We start from the raw sequence: 16,665 nt of genomic DNA, 5'->3' as shown, positions 1-16,665 counted from the left end.
TCTAATAAGTGCCCAGAATCATGAACTTATGCTTAGATTTATTATCTCTCTCTCTGATAATCTTTTAAACTTATTTAGATTTACAATGTTCTGCAAAGGTAATCTTCCCTGGAGGACTGAAGGCTAAGATTGATGATGAACTCAGTATTTCTCCACCTGAAGTCACTGGGGAATAGATTGGCCACCTCTTCCCACTGGGCCACTATTTTAGATATAGAAAAATTAACCTAAAAGGGATATTTATCATTAAATGTGTTCATGAACTAAACATGGTGGTGCTAAATGGTAGACATAAATCCAGAGGAAATATTGCACATGTCACTGGATCAAATATTCTCACTTATCATTTATCATCAAAAGACATATTAAAAAATTCCACCTTAGTTACTTAGGGAGAATGTTTCTCCCTTCACCATCTTTTAACAGATTGATGATGACTTAAACTTGATCTGCTCTTGATCTGCTAGGGTCTGATCTGACAAGGAGGATCGGACAGCTAAATGAATCTTTGATCAGGTCAGTGTGCAACATGCAAAGTAAAAAATAAAGGCTAATGTGTTCTTTACAAATTTTAAATCTTAATATATGATAGGGAGTTCTGGCTCTGCCAAGGATGGAGTAGTTTCATTTCTCTCCAATGCCCCCCTTCACGATTAAAAAAAAAAATCCCTGGATATAACACAACAAGCAAAGGAATTCTCAGAAATGGGAGAAAGAAGAAAGCTGGATGCAAAGGGACCTTGAGACTTGAGGAACTACATGGTGATGAGTTTACTGTGTCTACTTATTGCCTCCCACATATCCCAGACCATGCCAGGCAAAAGCTTCCAACCCAGAAGTGTCAACAGCCACAAACCAAAATGCTCCAAGAAAAACCTGCTCAGCCCAAGTTAAGAGGACCAGGAAACATGTCTGACATTAGAAAACTTTCTTGGCAACACCGCCAAACTCTAGCCAAACATGAAGGGGAAAAATTATATCTTGTATTCCTCTGGTTTCAGCCATGCAGTGGGAAGTTGATCTTCCACACCAATACCCTGCCCGGGTGAAAATAGGCAGCATTCTGATTCCCCACATCTGATTGATGTCCATGGGGCTAAGCAGGGAGATGGTATTCCATCCCCTGCCTGGTGAAGATGGGCAGTGCTCCAATTTCCCCATGAGAGTTATGGCAGTGGAGCCGGGTTGGGGGCTGAACCTCCACTCCCACCCACAACCAACAAGATTAAATAAAGAGGTGTCAGTTGTGGCTAATCTGTGCTCCTGTTGACCTCCTCCCCAGGTGTCAGCAAGACTCGGTGGGGAACTGAACCTCCACACCCACCTAGCATCAAGGAGATGGAATGAAGTCATAGAAGGCAGGGTAGTTGACAGTGGGATAGTTGTCCCATTGTCCTTCTACCTTTGTGTCAGCAGGACTAGTGAGAAGCTAAACCTCCACCCTGTCAGGCACTGAACAGGCAGAAGAGGTAGTGGGAGGCAGGAATAATTGAAACTCCACTTCTTCTTCTGGTGTCAGGCTCAGTATGGAATCAAGCTTCATCGACACCCTGCAGCAACCATGCAGTGTGAGTCAGTGCCCACTTTTGCCAGGGTATGGTAGACAAGACCCTGCAAGAAGCTGAACACATACAACCACCCAGACCTTGAGGTGCCCCTTAAAAGAGGCATGGCCTGCACAGAAAAGATTATTAAATAGGAAACAGAGTCTCATAATATAATATCCAAAATGCCTAGGACACAACAAAAAATTATTTTTCATATCAAAAACCAGGAAAATCACAAGGATTAGAAAAGCAACCAACAGAAGCCAGCACCAAGACAAATCAGATGTTACAGCAATTTGACAAGGATTTTGAGGCAACTATCATAAAAATGCCTCAATGAACAATCACAAATTCTCTTGAAACAAGTGAACAAACAGGAAAATCTCAGCAAAGAAATAGAAGTCATTCAATAAGAATCAAATGGAAATTATAGAACTAAAAAACACAACGGCCAATTTCTTTTTAAAACTCACTGAATGTGCTCAATAGTAGAATGGGAATGGCAGACGATAGAATCAGTGAACTTGAAGATAGATCAATATAGTTTTCTCAGTCTAAACAGCTGCAAGAAAATAGATTGAAAATAAAAATAAAGTCTCAAGGACCTTTGGGACAAAAACAAAAGAACACACATTAGTATCATTGGAGACTTAGAAGGAGAGGAAAAAGAGTAGAACTGAAAAAGTATTCAAAGAAATAATGGCAGGCCAGGCGTGGTGGCTCACGCCTGTAATCCCAGCACTTTGGGAAGCCGAGGCAGGCGGATCACGAGGTCAGGAGTTCGAGATCAGCCTGGCCAACATGATGAAACCCTGTCTCTACTAAAAATACAAAAAAAAAAAAAAAAAAAAATCTGGGCACAGTGGCACACACCTGTAATCCCAGTTACTCAGGAGGCTGAGGCAAGAGAATCACTTGAACCCAGGAGATGGAGGTTACAGTGAGCCAAGATCACACCTTTGCCCTCCAGCCTGGATGACAGAGCACGACTCCTTCTCGGAAAAGAAAAGAAACAATGACTAAAAACTCTCCACATTTGGTAAAAGACATAAACCTACAAACTCAAGAAGCTGAGCAAACTGCAAATAGAATACCCAAAGAAATCCATGCCAAGATACAAACATCATAAATAAACTTCTGAAAATTAAAGGCAAAAAAATCTTTAAAATGGCCACAAAGAAATAATATACTGCTTATAGGAACATACCAGTTTCATATCTAAAACCAGGGAGTACAGAAAAAAGTGACTTTTTTAAGTATTGGAAGAAAAGAACTCAATATAAATTTTATGTCTGACGAAAATAGCCTTTAAAAATGATGGGAAAATAAAGACAGTCTCGGAAGAAGTAAAACTAAGAAAATTTATTGTCAGCAAATCCACTGTAAAAGAATTACTAAAGGAAGTTCTATAAATGGGAAGGAAATATTAATAGAAGGCTTGAAACTTGGGAAGGAAATAACATCGGAATGGGTAAAAATAGGAATAAATATAATAGACAATCTTCTTGTTAAGTTCTTATATCATGTTTGATGATTAAAATAAAATTTCTAACACCCTCTAATGTGGTACTTAATGTATGCAGAAGAAATACATAAAACAATTATATTTTTAAATGGAGTAATTGAGTAGGGTAAAGGGACCTCGATGGGAGTAAGCTTTCTAAATTTCACTCAAAGTGGTAAAATGTTAATAATGTCAGACTGATATGCATATTGTTAGAACCTGGACCATCCCTACTGAAACTAAAAATCCTATAAATAAAAAACAGGATGACATTTTATAAAATATTGAAATAACCCACAGGAATGTAAGAAAGGGGAAACAGAGGAACATAAAACAGAAAACAAATATTTTATTTTATACTTTTTGCTGTCTTAAAATAGACAGCAAAAAGTATGTGTGTGTGTGTATATATATATATATATATATATATATATCTCAGATATCCATGTAAGAGTATCCTAATTTAACACTCAGATCCAATCATAAAGAAGAATCTAAAACATTATTACCTAAGGTATGAATTCAGAAAGTATACAAATGAACATTTTTCGAGAGGAAGTTTAAAGTAAGCTCTCAAAAATTTGTTTTATGTCTGAAGAATGATAGCCTTCATTTTAGTCAATTTTTAGTTGTTCATATAACTAATATATTGCGGTCCCATCTGGTATAACTAAAATGAGCTATTTCTTATTTTCTAAAAGGCATCTTTTACTCTTCCAACAGTGTAGAATCATTAGTTTACAGAAGAACTATGTATATCAAAATATTTTTAAATGTTTTTATTATAAAGGAAATAAAAATATATTAGTAAACCAAAAGCAAGGCTTTTCAGACTAACGTTCTACTGACAGAAGTATTTAAGGTACATTTATTTTTCTGATGCTGATCGCTTACTATGTTTTTAAATAATCTTGTAAAAAATTATTCAAAACAATAAAGGATTATTGATTTTATTACCATTATTACTTTATTGTATTTTTCTTTTTGCTCATTTGTAATAAGTAAAGTTTTTTCAAGAAGCATGCATTGGTATTATAAGATAAAAATTCCAAGTTCATATTATATAATCATCATCATCAAATTCTAATTTCTCTATATAATTTCCCAAGAACTATACAGATCAAGGATGTGAGCAAATAACAAATAACATCACCATCAAAGAGGATACTAAGAGAAGAAAAATATTCAAATTATTTTTATGATTAGAGCATAATATTGAAACTAGAAAGCTGGAACCCTAAGTAATTAAAACTACAGATAATTTCATTTATGAATATCAATGCAAAAATCTCAAATAAAATATGATCAAGCAAAATCAAACAGCACATTAAAAAATAATATATCCTGACTAAGTGGAATTCATTATAATAATGCAAGAATGTTTCAACAATTTTTAAAAAGCCTTTAATGTAATTCAACACATGAATAAATTTAAGGAAACAAAATCATACATCTTCCTAGGTGCTTAAGAGGCATTTGAAAATTCAACATCATTTTCTAACTTTAGAAAAAAGAATTTGTGAAATAGGATTCAATGCATTAATCCTTAAAATTATTACATATGTGTCTGTGTGTCTGTGTATGTATGTATATCCAGTCCTCAACACAAATGCTAACATTATGTAGAAAACACCACATAAATTTTCCCTAAGGCAGGGATAAGGCAAGGATGCCTATCATTTCCACTAATATATCGTCTTGTTTTGGTGACATTACTGATATGGTTTGGATCCTTCTCTACACCTAAATCTCATGTTGAATTGTAATCCCCAGGGGTGGAGGTGGGGCCTGGTGGGAGGTGATTGGATCATGACGGTGGTGGTTTCTCATGAATGGTTCAGCACCATCCCCCTTGGTGCTATCCTCATGATAGTGAGGGAGTTCTCGTGAGATCCGGTTGTTTAAAAGAGTGTGGCACCTCCCCTTCTCTCTCTCTTGCTCCTACTCCAGCCACATGCTGTTTGTACTCCCCGTTTATCTACCGCCATGATTGTAAGTTTCCTGAGGCCTCCCAAGAAGCTGAGCAGATGCCAGCATCACGTTTCCTATACAGCCTGCAGAACTGTGAGCCAATTAAACCTCTTTTCTTCATAAATTACCTGGTCTCGGGTATTTATTTATAGCAATGTGAGAACGGACTAATACAATTACCCAATGTACTAATAAGCACAATAATTAGGAGTATAATGATTATAAAGGAAAAGATAAAAGTACATCTATAGGTATGAATTACGATAGTATACTTGAAAAGAATCAATGAAAATAGAATTACAAACAAAAATATGGTTCCATGAGAAATCAAGATCTAAAATTAGCATGCAAAAATTATTTCATATATGCAAAAATAATTAGAAAATGTCATAGAAGGAAAGATGCCCCAACAAAAACAAAAACGTGAGCAAAACAAGAAATACAGTGAATAATAAATGTGGTGCAAAATCTATACATGGAAATAATAAAACACTATTAGAAGATGCAAGCAAAATAAACTTGAAAAGAAAGACACTCTATATTCTTGAATTTGGTGATTTGACTTATAAAGGGTTAATATTATTCAAGTTAATATAAAAATTACAATATGCAATTCCAATAAAAACATGAAGTTACTTGCTAAGCTACAGACTTGATTCTCAAAATGCAAATAGACAAGAAAATGTAGGAAAAAAATCAATAAAAACTACCTTAATTATATAATAAGGTCACTATAATTAAACATTGTGGTGTTAGTACAAGAAAAAATAGACAAACAGTGAAAGTGAATAGAAAGTACAAAATTAGAGCAAGTATATATGGATATTTGATATACTGTAAAGGTGGCATCTCAAGTTACTGGGAAAAAGATGCACCTATAAGTAAATGATCGTAGAACAATTGCATAACTAGAAAAAGATACAATTGAATCCAAACCTCTCACTTACTATACACCAATTAAAAAATCCATATGGATCAAGGATATAAATATAAAAAAGAGAATATTACCTATACTGGAAGAAAAATAAGTAAATTATTTTAATACATGAAAACTGGAAAGTCTTTCCGTCATGATTCAAATTCTGAAGCAATAAAAAAACAATAGACCTGAATACAAAAACTCTTGTGTGTGGCAAGACAAAAAGGAAAACAAAGAAAATATAACACCATATACCAGTAAAAATACAACTCTATTCATCAGCTTTTATAAGATATGCTGTGTAATAATCCTCACATCTCCATGAACAGCAACAGCAAATGTTGATTTCTCTCTTGCCTTATTGAAATTTTGTGTTGGCTATTGCTTTGTCTCAGTACTCCAGAATCCTCATTACTCCAGAATCTAGGCTGATAGAATAGCCCATTTCTGTAACACTGCTATTCTCCTGACAGTCATTTAGCACCTCCACAGGTGGTTCATGAGGATTCCAGTTGCTCCACATCTTTGCCAGGACTTGTTTTTAATTGTAGTTATTCTGATGGTTGTGTAATAGTATATTACTGTGGTTCTAATTTGCATTTACATAGTGACCAATGATGTTTAACAACTTTTCCTGGGCTTGCTGGACATTTACAAATAACTTGCCCATTTCGTGTTGGATTGTCTTGTTATTGAGTTGTAAGATTTCATTATATGTTCTGAATCCAAGTCTTTTGTAACATGTATGTTTTGCAAGTATTTTTCCCCATCTGTGGCTTATCTTTTAGTTTTCTTAATTAATGGTGTTTTCTGACAAGCCAAAGCTTATTATATTGGTGCATTTTAACTATAAAATATTTTTCTTTGGTGAGTCATATATTTTGCAAACTGTCTTTGCAAGCTTTGCCTTACCCAAGATCACAAAGATTTTTCTTTTATGTTTTTTTCTAGAAGTTGTGGGGTTTTAGCTCTTATTGGGGTCTGTGATCCATTTTGAATCAAATTTTGTGTATGTTGTGAGAAAAGTGCCTAAGATCTTGTTTTCCACACAGACATCCAGGGGGATCATATCTTTCAGGACCATTTATTTAAAAGACACATTCTTTCCTCATTGAATTATCTTGACAATTTTTAAAAATTGACCATATAATCATACATCTATTTCTGAACTCTCAATTCTGTTTCACGGATCTAGATATCTATGTTTATGCCAATACAAGCATTACACATTGATAGTGCCTTCAACTCAGGGAATAAAAGTTTTCTGGATACATTCTTCTTCAAAATTCTGTATTCTTTGTGGACTTACATAAATTTTAGGATCAGTTTGACAATTTCTGTAAAAACTTCTGCCTGGATTTTAATTGAAATTGTGTTAAATAGATAAATACATTAGGAAATAATCAATATCATAACCATATTCAGTCTGCCAATTCATTAACATTATGCCTCCCAAATTATTTGTTTCCTTTAATTGCATTCAGCAATTTTTTATATTTTTCAATGTATTGTTAAAATTATCTCTATGTTCTTTATGGTTTTTAATGCCATTATATTTGTTCATTGTTAAAATTGAGAAAATCATTGACTTTGGTCTACTGGTTTTGTCTCATTTGATGTTATATTTACATACTGGTTAGAGTAGCTTCAGTTGTAGAGATCTTAGGAATTTCTATGTACAGGATGGCAATATCCAAAAAAAATTTTAAGTTTTATAGCTTCCTTTCATATATATACATGTATATATACACACACAGAAAAAAAAAAAAAACAAATAAAACATCTATCTCTCTATCTAATCTATCCATATGAATGTGCGTGTGTGTGTGTGTCTGGAAGGTGTGTGTATATATTGTTACCTGGATGACAAAATAATATGAGCACCAAAGCCCTGTAACATGCAGTTTACCTGTATAACAAACCCGCACATGTATCCCGATCCTAAAATAAAAGTTCACAAAAATTCAAAAAAAATAAAGAAAAACATATCTCAACAGTGTAATACACATATATCCATACATACACGTATATATGGATAACTATTTAGAAAAGATACAATTGAACCCAAACCTATTTTATTTCTTTTTTCTTGCTTTATTGCACAGGCTAGGACTTCAATGACAATGTAGAATGTAAGTGGGAGTAGGTATTCTTTCCATTTTCCCAATCTTATAGGACAATTATTTGATCCTTCACCATAAGTATGATGCTACCTTAAGTAAGGTTTTCTACTCTTACTCTAATATTTATATGTTGCTCAGAACTTTTACAATGTGTGGATGATGCATTTTGCAAAATGTTTTTAATTACATCTATTGAGATGATATGTTTTTCTTCATCTTTTTTGAATTTTTAAAAAATTTTATTTTAGGTTTGGGGTACATGTGCAGGTTTGTTATACAGGTAAATTGCATGTCACAGGGCTTTGGTATACATATTATTTTGTCACCCAGGTAACAAGGATAGTACCTGATACGTCATTTTTTTGATCCTCACCCTCCTCCCACTCTCCAACCTCAAGAAGGCCCCAGTGTCTCTTGTTCTCTTCTTTGTGTCCATATGTACTAAATGATTAGCTTCCATTTGTAAGTGAGAACATGTGGCATTTCATTTTCTGTTCCTGTGGCAGTTTACTTAAGATAATGCCTGCAGCTCCATCCATGTTGCTGCGAAGGACATGATCTCATTCTTTTTTATAACTGCATAGTATTCTATGGTGTATATGTATCACATTTTTTAAAAAACAGTATACCATTGATGGGCATTTAGGTTGATACCACATCTTTACTATTGTGAAGAGTGCTGCAGTGAACATACATGTTAATGTGTCTTTATGGTAGAATAATTTATATGACTTTGGCTATACATCCAATGATGGGATTGCTGGATCGAATGGTAATTCTGCTTTGAGTTCTTTGAAAAATTGCCAAACTGCTTTTCACAATGGCTAAATTAATTTACATTCCCACCAGAAGTATGTAAGTATTCCCTTTTCTCCACAACCTTGCCAGCATCTGTTATTTTTTGACTTTTTAATAATAGCCATTCCGACTGGAATGAGATGATCTCATTGTAGTTTTGATTTGCATTTCTTTAATGATTAGTGATGTTGAACAGTTTTTATATGCCTGTTGGCCACATGTATGTCTGCTTTTCAAAAATGTCTGTTCATATCCTTTACCCACTTCTTCTAAGGTTGTTTGTTTTTCACTTGTTAATTTGTTTGAGTTCATTATAGATTCTGGATATTAGACCTTTGTCAGATGTGTAGTTTGCAAATATTTTCTACCAGTCTGTAGGTTGTCTGTTTACTCTATTGTTTCTTTTGCTGTGCAGAAGCTCTTTAGTTTAATTAGATCCCATTTGTCAATTTTTGTTTTTGTTGCAATTGCTTTTGGTGTCTTAGTCATGAAACTTTTGCCAGGTCTGTGTCCAAAATAGTATTCCTAGGTTATCTTCCATGGATTTTATAATTTTATGTTTTATATTTAAGTCTTTAATCTATCTTGAATTGATTTTTGTAAATGGTGTAAGCAAAGGATTCAGTTTCAATCTTCTGCACATGGCTGGCCAGTTATCCTGGCACCATTTATTGAATAGGAAGTCCTTTCCCCATTGCTTGTTTTTGTCAGCTTTTTGAAAATCAGATAGTTGCAGGTGTGCAGCCTTATTTCTGGGTTCTCTATTCTGTTTCATTGGTCTGTGGGTCTTCTTTTGTACCAGTACCATACTGTTTTGGTTACTATAGCCTTGTAGAATCATTTGAAGTCTGGTATTGTGATGCCTCCAGGCTTGTTCTTTTTCTTTAGGATTGCCTTAGCTATTTGGCCTCTGTTTTGATTCCATGTAGATTTTAAAATAGTTTTATCTAGTTCTGTGACGAATGTCATTTGTAGTTTGATAGGAATAGCATTAAATCTGTAAATTGCTTTAGTCAGTACAGCCATTTTAACATTCATTAACATGGGATATTTTTCCGTTTGTGTCACCTCTGATTTCTTTGAGCAGTTTTTCATATTTCTCATTGTAGATATCTTTCACCTTCCTCATTAGCTGTATTCCTAGGTATGTTATTCTTTTTGTGGCTATTGTGAATGAGATTCTCTCTCTCTCTTTCTTTCTTTCCTTCTTTCCTTTCTTTTTTTCTTTCTTTCTTTCCTTCCTTCCTTCTTTCTTTCTTCTTTTCTTCTTTCTTTTTTTTTTTTTTTTTTTTTGTCAGAGTCTCGCTCTGTCACCCAGGCTTGGTTCAAGCGATTCTCCTGCTGCAGCCTCTTGAGTAGCTGGGATTACAGGCACTCCACCACACCCAGCTAATTTTTTAGTATTTTTAGTAGAGACGAGGTTTCACCATGTTGGTCAGGCTGGTCTCAAACTCCTGACCTCGTGACCCCACCATGTCAGTCTCCCAAAGTGCTGGGATTGCAGGCATGAGCCACTGTGCCCAACTGGGATTTTATTCTTTATTTGACTCTTAGCTTCGATGTTGTTGGTGTATAGGAATGCTACTAATTTTTTGTACATTGATTTTGTATACTGAAACTTTGCTGAAGTTGTTTATCAGATCAAGGAGCTTTCATGGGGTTTTCTATGTATAGAATCATATAATCTGCAAACAGGGTAACTTGACTTCCTCTCTTCCTATTTGAATGCCTTTTATTTCTTTCTCTTGCTTAATTGTTCTGGCCATCATTTCCAGTACTATATTGAATAGGAGGGGTGACAAAGGGCATCTTTGCCTTGTACTGATTTTCAGGGGAATCCTTCCAGCTATTCCCCATTCTGTATGATGCTGGTTGTAGGTTTTTCACAGATGGCTCTTATTATTTTGAAGTATGTTCCTTCAATACCCAGTTTGTTGAGGGTTTTTAACATGAAATGATGTTGAATTTTATCAAAAGCCCTTTCTGCATCTATTGAGATGGTCAGATGGTTTTGTTTTTAGGTCTGTTTATGTGATGAATCACATTTATTGATTGGCTTATGTTGATTCAGCCTTGAATCCCAGGTATAAAGCCTACTTGATTGTGGTGGATTAGCTTTTTGATGTGCTGCTGGATTTAGTTTGTTAGTATTTTGTTAAGAATTTTTGCATATGCTCATCAAGGACAGTGGCCTGACATTTTCTTTTTATGTTATGTCTCTTCTAGGTTTGGTATCAGCATGATGTTGTTCTCATAGGATGAGTTAAGGAGGGGCCCCTTCTCCTGGATATTTTGGAATACTTTCAGTAGGAATGGTACCAGCAATTCTTTATACTTCTGATAGAATTTGGCTGTGAGTCCATCTAGCCCTGAGCTTTTTCTGGTTGGTAGACTTTTTATTACTAATTCAACTTCAGAACTCATTATTGGTCTGTTCAGGGATTCAATTTCTTCCTGGTTCAATCTTGGGAGATTGTATGTTTCTAGGAATTTATTCATTCCTTCTAAGTTTTCTAGTTTGCATTCATAGAAGTGTTTGTAGTAGTCTCTGAGAGTTTTCTAATTATTATTATTTCTGTGTGGTCAATGGTAACATCTTTGTCATTTCTGATTGTGTTTATTTAGATCTTCTCCTTTTTTTCTGTATTAGTCTAGCTAGCAGTCTCTCTATCTTATTAATCTTCCAAAAATTTACTTCTGGATTTGTTAATCTTTTCTATGGTTTTTCCCATCTTAATTTCCTTCAGTTCAGCTCTGATTTTGGTTCTTTCTTGTCTTCTGCTGGCTTTTGGGTTTGTTTGCTCCTCTTTCTCTGGTTCCCCTGGTTGTGATGTTAGGTTAATTTGAAATCTTTCTAAATTTCTGGTGTGGGTGTTTAGTGCTATGCATTTCCCTCCTAACGTGGCTTTAGTGTGTCCCAGAGATTCTTGTATGTTGTCTCTATGTTTTCATTAGTTTCAAAGAATTTCTTGATGTCTGCCTTAATTTCATTGCTTACCCAAAAGTCATTCAGGAGAAGGTCATTTAATTTCTATATAATTGTATGATTTTGAACAATTTTATTAGTATTAACTTCTATTTTTGTTGTGCTGTGGTCTGAAAGGGTGGTTGGTATGATTTCAGTTATTGTGAATTTGTTAAGGATTGTTTTATGTCTGATTGTGTGTTTGATTTTAAAGTACATACCATATGCTGATGAGAAGAATGTATATTCTCTTGTTTTCGGGTGGAGAGTTACATAGATATCTATTAGGTTCATTTGGTCAAGTGTTGAGTGCAGGTCCTGTATACCTTTGTTAGTCTTCTGCCATGATAATGTGTCTAATACTTTCAGTGGGATCATGAAGCCTCTCAATATTTTTGTGTGGTTATCCAAGTCTCTTTGTAGGTCACTAGGTACTTGTTTTACAAATCTGGGTGCTCCTGTATTGGGTGTTTATATATTTAGGATACTTAGATCTTTTAATTGAATTGAGTCCTTTACCTTTACCATTATATAATGCTCTTGTCTTTTGTATCTTTCTTGGTTTAAAGTCTGTTTTGTCTGAAATTAGAATAACAACCTGGGCTGGGCACAGTGGCTCACACTTGTAATCCCAGCACTTTGGGAGACCGAGGCAGGTGTGTCACTTGAGGTCAGGAGTTCAAGACTATCTTAACCAACATGATGAAAACCCATATCTACTAAAAAACACAAAAAAATTTAGCCGGGCATGGTGGCAGGCACCTGTAATCCCAGCTACTCAGGAGGCTGAGGCAGGAGAATCACTTGAACCCAGGAGGCAGAGATTGCAGTGAGCATAGATCATGCCATTGCACTCCAGCCTGGGTGACAGAGTAACTCAATCTCAAAAGAAATAAAAATAAAAATAAAAATAAAAAATAACAACCCTTGCTGTTTTCTGTTTGCTTGGTAGATTTTTTTCAACCCCTTTACTTTAAGCCTGTGAGTGTTACTGCATGCGAGATGGGTCTCCTGGAGACTGCATATTGTTGGGTCTTGCTTTTTTATTCAACTTGCCATTCTGTGCCTTTCAGTTGGGGGCATTTAGACTATTTACATTTAAGGTTAATATTGAAATGTGCAAATTTGATCCTGTCATTTTGTTGTCAGCTGGTTATTATGCAGACTTATTTTTCTGGTTGCTTTGTAGTCTCACTGGTCTATGTACTTAACTGTGTTTTTGTAGTGGCTAGTAATGGTCTTTCTTTCCATATTTAGCACTCCCTTTAGGACCCCTTTTAAGGCAGTCTAATGGTAACAAATTCCCTTAGCATTTGCTTGTCTGAAAAGCATCTTGTTTCAACTTTGCTTATAAAGCTTAGTTTGGATGGATATGAAATTTTCGGTTGGAAATTCTTTTCTTTAAGAATGTTGAATATAGGCTCCTAACCTCTTATGGCCTGTAGGGTTTCTTCTGAAAGGTCTGCTGTTAGCCTGATGGAGTTCCCTTTGTAGGTAAACTGCCATTTCTCTCTAGCTTCCTTTAACATTCTTTCTTTCATGTCATTCATGGAGAATCTGATGACTGTGTGTCTTGGGAATGGTCTTTTTCTGTATTACTGTGCAGGAGTTCTCTGTATTTTCTGAATTTGAATATGGTCATCTCTAATAACGTTGGGAAAATTTTCATGAACAATGTCCTGAAGTATATTTTGAAGCTGTTAGTGTTTTCTCCCTCTCTTTCAGTGATGCAATGAATTGTAGATTCGGTCTCTTTACATAATCCCATATTTCTCAGCAGATTTGTTCATTCTTCTATACTGTTTTTTTCTTTAGTTTTGTCTGACTGAGTTATTTTGGAGAACCAGTCTTTGAGCTCTGAAATTCTTTCCTCAGCTTGGTTAATTCTTGTGATTGTGCTGTCAATACTTGTGATTGTGTTCTGAAATTCTTGAAGTGGGTCATTCAGTTTTGTCAGAATAGTTTGGTTCTTTCTTAAAATGGCCATTTTCTCTCATCTCCTCCATGCTTGTATCATATTCTCTAGAATTCTTGGATTGGTTTTTGACCTTCTGAATCTCAACTATCTTCGTTCACATTCATATTCAGAATTCTATTTATGTTATTTCAGCCATTTCAGCCTGGTCACGAACCATTGCTGGGGAACTACTGTGGTCATTTGGAGGCAAGACTCTCTGGCTTTTTGAGTTGGCAGAGTTCCAGGGCTGGTTATTTCTCATCTTTATGGGCTGATGTTCCTTCAATCCTTGAAGTTGCTGTCTTTTTATCATTTTGTTGTTGTTGTTGTGTTGGCTTTTGTCCTCTTTGATGTCCTTGGGGGTATACTTATGGTATAAGGTAGCTTCAGCTGACGGACTTCATTTCTGGAAGATTTTAGGAGGCCAGAGCTCAACTCAGCACTCCTGGGCTGAGTGCTCTAAATCATAGGGGCTGATAGCAGGCCCTGGCCCCTTAAGGTTAGGAACCTGCTGCACTGGAGGAGTTGAGGTATTCCTGGACTGCTGGCCACAACACTATGATGGGTTGTGCCAGTCAAAGCTGTTCATTGGGAGGTGACAGCAGAATCTGTGGATCTGTGCTTTTTCATACCTGTCAGTAGCAGCAACACCTGCATGACGGCTAGTGAGGCATGCTGGCCTGTACAGGACTGACTTTCTCCATGCAGGTGTTTGCAGTGGCAGCATATGGGGGACAGGTGTTGGAGCTACTGGTGTCTGTGGATACAGTGGTGTCTGTATAGGGGAAGGGTGCTGGTAGATGTGGGACTGGCAATTTCTGTGTATGTGTTCATGCCAGAGCAGCCATATCGGTACAGGACAGGAGATGGCACTTTTGGCCTCCATGCATGTGCTTGTGCTGGCAATGCTAGCATGACAGGGCATTCAGGGGCAGAGTGCACTCAGGACAGCAGCAATTGCACAGTTATCTTCATTATTTTCTACATGGGGAATTACATTAATTGAATTAAAAATGATAATCCAACCGAGTGTGGTGGCTCACGCCTGTAATCTCCACATTTTGGGAGGCTGAGGCAGGCAGATCACGAGGTCAGGAGATGGAGGCAATCATGGCTAACGTGGTGAAACCCCATCGCTACTAAAAATGCAAAAATTAGCTGTGCGTGGTGGTGTGTACCTGCAGTCCTAGCTACTCAGGAGGGTGATGCAGGAGAATGCAAGACTCCATCTTAAAATAATAATAATAATAATAATAATAATAATAATAATAAACCAGCCTTACAATCCTGGGATAATACCATTTGGTCATCATGTATTATCTGTTTTGTTGTTGTTGTTGTTTTGTTTTGTTTTTAGAGATGGACTCTCACTCTGTCACTCAGGCTGTAGTGCAGTGGTGTGATCTCAGCTCACTACAACCTCCGCCTCCCAGTTCAAATAACTCTCCTGCCTCAGCCTCCCAAGTAGCTGGGATTACTGGCTATCTGTTTTTTATATAGCTTGGTGTAATTTTTAAATATTTGGCTCAGGATTCTTACATCCTGTTTTATAAGGGATATTGCTCTTTAGCTTTGTTTGCTTTTGAAGTCTTTATTTGGAGATGGTGTTCAACTAATGCTAGACTCATAACATGCTCTGAAAAATGTCGTCTCCTTTTACTTTCTTACAGAGTTTGTTAGGATTGGTATTGTATTTTCCTACATATGCAATACAATTCTTTTATGAAGTTGTCTGTGCCTATAGTTTCTTTTGGGAAAGTCTTCAAGTAATAAATTTAATTTATTTGATAGATACAGAATTATCGAGGTGTCTATTTCTCAATAAGTCAGTTTTTTAATTAAGACCTTTCAAACAATTTGCCCAATTCATTTAAGTTCTCAATTTTTATTGGAATAAAGTTGCTCATAATATTCTTTTATAATCTTTTCAATGACTGTTGGATCAGTAGAGACATCACTTATTTCACTTCTGATGGTGATAATTTTTGCCTTCTCTCTTTTTTCTTAATTCATCTACTAGACATTCAATCATTTTTATATCTTTCCAAAGGACAAACTTTGAATTTTATTCATCTCTGTTTTGGGAGTCTGTTTTCTCTTTTACTATGTTGGCTCTCATCTTTATTTACTTGCTTTCACTTACTTAGGTTTTATTAACTCTCCTTTTTTAGCTTCCTATACTGAAGCTTAGCTCATTGATTGTATGCCCTTTCACTTTACTAATATAAGCATTAAAAGATATAAATGTCTGTATTGGCTGGGTGCGGTGGCCCATGCCTGTCATCCCAGCAATCTGGGAGGCCGAGGCAGGCAGATCACCTGAGGTCAGGAGTTCAAGGCCAGCCTGGCCAACATGGTGAAACCCATCTCTACTAAAAATACAAAATTAGCTAAACTTGGTGGTGGGTTCCTGTAATCCCAGCTACTCAGGAGGCTGAGGCAGGAGAATCACTTGAACCCAGCAGGCGGAGGCTGTAATGAGCCAAGATCACCATCACACTTCAGCCTGGGCAGCAGGGCAAGACTCTGTCTCAAAAATAAATAAATAAATAAATGTCTCTGTCTACACTTTAATTGTATCCCACAAATTTTGAAATACAGCTGCTTTCTTTACATTTGATTTCAAATATTTTCTAATTTCCTTTCTGATTTCTTTTTTGATCTAAGGGTAATCTGGAAGTGTGTTGGTTGCTTTCTAAATTGCTGTTATCGCTCAATGACTTTTTTGCTTAATTATCTTGTTACAAGGGAACTTACTCTACACAACTACAGTCCCCTTAAATTTATTGGTAAATTCATCTATGTCTTCTGTAACTCTCTGTGGTAGAAAAAAAAAAGCCCCCCAAGATATCCATATCCTAATCCACAGAACCTAAAAATA

The sequence above is a fragment of the Macaca thibetana genome, chromosome 9, assembly GCF_024542745.1.
Source record: "Macaca thibetana thibetana isolate TM-01 chromosome 9, ASM2454274v1, whole genome shotgun sequence".
Lineage (NCBI taxonomy): Eukaryota > Metazoa > Chordata > Mammalia > Primates > Cercopithecidae > Macaca > Macaca thibetana.
Note: the sequence above shows the minus strand (reverse complement) of the source record.